Genomic DNA, 5,204 nt, shown 5'->3' on the forward strand with positions numbered 1-5,204 from the left:
TTTGCGTAATTTATTACGCAAATCATTACTAAAGAAAGTTACTTTCCAGTTGTGTTACAAAGTAATCCACTTTGTATACAGGTATGTAATAAATTGCCAGAAACTTTGATGAGAACGAACTTTTTATTAAAAAAAGTGACATCTTTCATGTATGATTTCCTCTTCAATCTAATATTTGCTTGGTAGTAGTATATCAAATATTTTTCAGCTAAAAGTAAGTAATAAATATTCGGTAGGTTTATATGCGGAATGCATAAATAATTGTTATGAATATTGAAAGTATTACATTTTTCTGTCTAAATCGTTTCGGTTCAATTTGGAAAATCTTATTCTGCGTGTGCAATTAATACCAGCAGCATGTCAACTCTAAAGTTTCATATCACGAAAAGAGTTTATGCAAAAGACGAATAAGAGTTAAGTTTGACATCGAGTAAAGAAAACCCAATTTGAAATTGATCTAACATTGTTTTTCTAAATTATTTCTAGGTATTGTTCAATTTGTTCTTTTCTCAATATTGTTGGATTTAATTAACGCAGCGTCATATTTACGCTAATATCTGCTTGTTAAGCATAATTTTAATATATAATAACATGATCTATAACTCTTTACAATTTATATTTTATCATGGCATATGTTTTAGAATATTCTCCGGCTTCTTGTAATTTTTATTCATACCTATTCCACGTGTATCATGTTCTCTTTATTAACTTGAAACGTTTTACACGCACAGGTGTACGCGAGTACTATCAATTACACGTACATACAGAACTTCCTCAAGCTAATATTATCAACTCTAGAGCTATTAATAAATGTTCATAAAGGGGATACTTCTTCACGACATGTAGTTTAATAGTTTATTAACACATTGACTGCCATGCGTGTTTTCAAAAAAATCTGCGTCAGGCCACGCGTACAGCAGTACCGAGCGTTTTCTGCTAGGTGCTCCCCATCGATGTTTTAGTAATACGAGTCGCTCAAGTGGTGATCTCAAGAATGATCTTTCGTTTCATTTGTTCGCAACATTAAAACCACTATCTATCGTTGAATATAATGAAGGAAAGTGTGGTATAGATTATTCCGATCAAATGGTTTCTTATGCCACCACAATTAGAAAAGGAATCAAATGGTACAGAAAACGTGGCATTCAATTCCTTCTGGGAATTTCTGTTGTAAACGCTTCGACGGTTCACAAAATTGCAACAAGGAAAAATATAAATATTGGAATATTTAGACAATTACTAGTTGCAAAATTATTAGGGTTGTCTAAAAATACGAAGAATCCTTGTCTTCGACAGAGTCAGCACAATATCACCGTTCGGAAAAATGATTCCGGAAGAAGCATTAGACGCGCGTGCAAACTATGTTATGCAAGTAAAAGACGTCGAATGGACCGAACAAAGGCACAAAAGAATTTGAAGAAAACAACAACTTCTTGTCCAAATTGTCCCGACCAACCTCAGCTATGTATAGAATGTTTTTTTTTATTTTATTTTTATTTTATATTTTTTATTTTATAACAATTTTTATTTACAACGTATTACAACGTATTTTTATTTTATAACAATTCAACAGTTTTATTATTATGAAATATCTTTTCAAATACCTACGACGATCCTTAGCAAGTAGTCAAATAAGCGACACCCGAATATGGGTTACGCGGCCTGACCAGAAACTTTGCTGACACCCGAATGCGGGTGTCGTGGTAGTCAACGTGTTAATAAATGTTCTTCAGTAAATTATTAATTTGAATTAAAATACTGGTGGAACTAATATACCTAATTTCGTTTTTATCATGTATTGTTTATGTAGATAGCTTGCTGAAAAAATTGTGCAGGAACGAATCGCGTAACAAAGTACAGTGCATTCGAGATGTCACATTTCAGTGCAAATAATAAATTATTTTCAAACAAATAATCAAAATTTTTATTTAAATCTTCTCGAGATTTTTACGTATTACAAGACAATTGTTATTTTATAAATTCAGAAACATAGTTATATCCACTGTATATACTACGTACATATATGTATAAAATATATGATTTTTTAGGAATATCTCTCTACTTTAAACTGTTACTAGCAAAAATACTTTGCAAGTAGCATTCTTATATGTTGGATTACAAGCTATTTCAATTAGCCTTGTAGTGAATATACCGTACAATATTTGTAATTTTAGCGAATGTCGTGATATTGTTCTGTAGGAGTACCGAAACATAGTTATCTTCTATTAGCAAATAAAATTCTATTTTTGATGAAATTTAGTAAAAAATATTAAAGTATCCGAGGAACAATTTCTTTTGTCTGCAAAAGTCACTTTGAGCAGGTGAAATCGAATCCTCAAGATTTTGATTAACTTGTGATGATCCGAGATACAGTAAAACTTTGCATCGCTCTATTGAAAAATATTCGTGCGCTAGGAATAAATCTCGAGTAAATAATGAGTTTGCTATTTTAAAGATAAAACGTGTAACAGGCATTACATGTAAGAAATACAATGCGGGCAAAATAACAGCTCACTTAACACTTCTGTTAATTTCTAAATACATAGGATTTTTCACCAGATATTAGCGCTTTTATTGGAACAAACAAATGAAAATGAACAATTCCGTGTAACATATTTCGGAGCCATATTGATCTGATATGTCAAACATATACATTGATATTTCGAAAATTAAAAATTATTTTCTAGAGTTGACATGTTGTTTTTCAGGTAAGTAAAGTGTTTTTTAATGTATACTATATCTAATTTATTAAGTGTAATTACTAGTTATTTGCCCCACTTTTATAATTTCCTTTGTATATTATATACATTATAATCTAAAACGTATTTGTTCAACGTATTTGTCGTCCAATACCGATGATTTAGTCATAGACCGAATTTCTTTTACCTGTAAGTTCAATATTTTGGCAACTGAGACTAAATTAGAAGGTGTCCGTTTAATTTTTCTTCTACCTTTTCCCATAGAAAAATGTTTGAAAGTCCAAAACAGAAAAGAGAGAAATGGTCAGAGGAGAACATGAATGGGGCTTCGAAGCTACTCTTCAAAAATAAAATGGCCCAAAGACAGGTCACTGAAGCTTTCAATGTTTCAAAAACGACGAATGTGAAGTCTGGGCACACGTCGAATGCGCAGATCAAGAAAATATTAAGTATTTTCCATACGATATACATAATAATCAAATTTGAATAAGAATATGTATACTGACATCTAGAGGACTTTTTAAAACATTATTAACCATTTAGAGCAAAAGATCAAATAATTAAATAATTGATCGGTACTGGACGACAATTTTTCGTTTCCTACAAATTCCGACATTACTATTCTTGCACATTGTTAATTCGTCAATTCGTATTATTGAATTTCATAAAATTAATTTTCCTACTTTTATCAAGTTCCACTTGTGCTATAAAGTCACTTTGTAAATTTTCACTTTTATCAACTCTAGCACAAGGTACCGTGCGACTCTCCCCTGCATCTTAATTTGTATGTGATTCGAAATCCAAATTATTCGATATTTTTCATACCAAACTACGATAAAGATTCTTAACAACTTCTGCAAGATTACCTATACTAGCATTTATGACGTTCCTGTCTCACAAGATCAATAACCAAGCCTTTTCCTCGATTCTTTTTCTCTGATGAAACGTTAAATAGTTTTCTTCCTTCTTTCTGTCCGGATGAATTTTATCTTTTTCGTAGGTCATTGATATCTGGTCGCTTTTTTAAATTACTTTTTCCGTAGTTTTCATGTCACAATAAAGAGATTAAAAAATGCTGGATCAAAATTCTTAATGCTTTTCTCACCCACGCCGTACTGTTATCTTTCTGTTCATGTTCAAAATAGCGAATAGAGGTACATATAGAGGCGAATACTTCTGTGTTTAGTCTATTGACACCCCCTCCCTCTCGCCCCTTGATGAGGTTGACTCGTGTTAGATTACAATGTCAGTTTGCCTAACAATCAGAACTACATGGAATTTTGGGGATATACAGGCTGAGTCTTCAACAGCAAACCACCTGAATAATTCTTTCAATTTTTTGAGACGCAGGGAAATGTTTGAAACAAAAGTTGTTTGGTTTCGAGGAGGCTATTACGCGATGGAAAAAGTTTTTCTCAGATGGACGCGTTTACGAGTTTTAAAGAACACTTTAATAGGCTTCGTTTTTTCTTTTAAGTGTAGCCGTGTAGTTTTGAATACCTATTTGTCCCATTGTTGCTCTTTTGAAGACGGATTTAAATATCGCGGTCATTTAAGGTCACTCAAGGTCATAAAACGTAGTAAAATAGTCCAATCGAACGTAATGTTTCAATATTCCGAAACAAAGGAAAATGGATTTACCATTTTCAAGATAAGCGGCCCGTTTATAAAACACCATTAAACTAGGAGACGCAATCAATTGGAGAAAAGATAAATTTTCTGTGACTACTTATCGTACTCGAATTCGACTCTACATCTTCGTTACTTTGTCGAAATTGCTATGTATAATAATTATTAATTATGAATAACGAAAGAAATCCTTAACCGAAAAATACTTCGTTATTCAGTATTCGTTGTTTAATATAATTATAAAACACCAATCAATAATAACACAGGTACTTCACAGTGAGATATTTGAATTATTCATCTAATATAAAGAATAAGAATTTTGGAACAAAAAATTAAACGGTTAGTACAAACATTCGATAATTGCACGAAAAAGTCCTCTACGTAGTTACACAGCCGTCGTGTCCACTTTGAGAAGGACAGATTTCCCTGAGGTATCGCGGAAATTTGGCGGTCCATTGCGATCGAGCAGTGTAACATGATCCAATATTATCAGTTATCGTTGAGACAATGTGTCCGAGTAATCATTCAAAACTGAAAATTGCCTTATTTTAGGCTTTTTAAAATTAAATTTCCACTAACGCATTTGTAGGATTTCCCCGACCAAAATAAGATCAAACATGATATAATATGAATAATATTTAATTATCAATTATTAAGTAAGCAAATATGTTCCAAATTTTATCGTGTTTGGTGTCATTTTAACCAGTAAAACGCGAGAAACATATTAGCAAAAATTTCATTGATCAAAAATCGCAAATAAGAATCTTTCAACTTATCGCCAGTCTTTAACGAGGCTCTCTTTCTCTTTCATTCGCGTTGTCAATTTTGAGGAATAGAGTCGTTCCTACGTCTCCATAATTGTAACGTTTCAGTCCC

This window comes from Bombus vancouverensis, unplaced genomic scaffold (genome assembly GCF_051014615.1).
Source record: "Bombus vancouverensis nearcticus unplaced genomic scaffold, iyBomVanc1_principal scaffold0037, whole genome shotgun sequence".
Classification (NCBI taxonomy): Eukaryota; Metazoa; Arthropoda; class Insecta; order Hymenoptera; family Apidae; genus Bombus; species Bombus vancouverensis.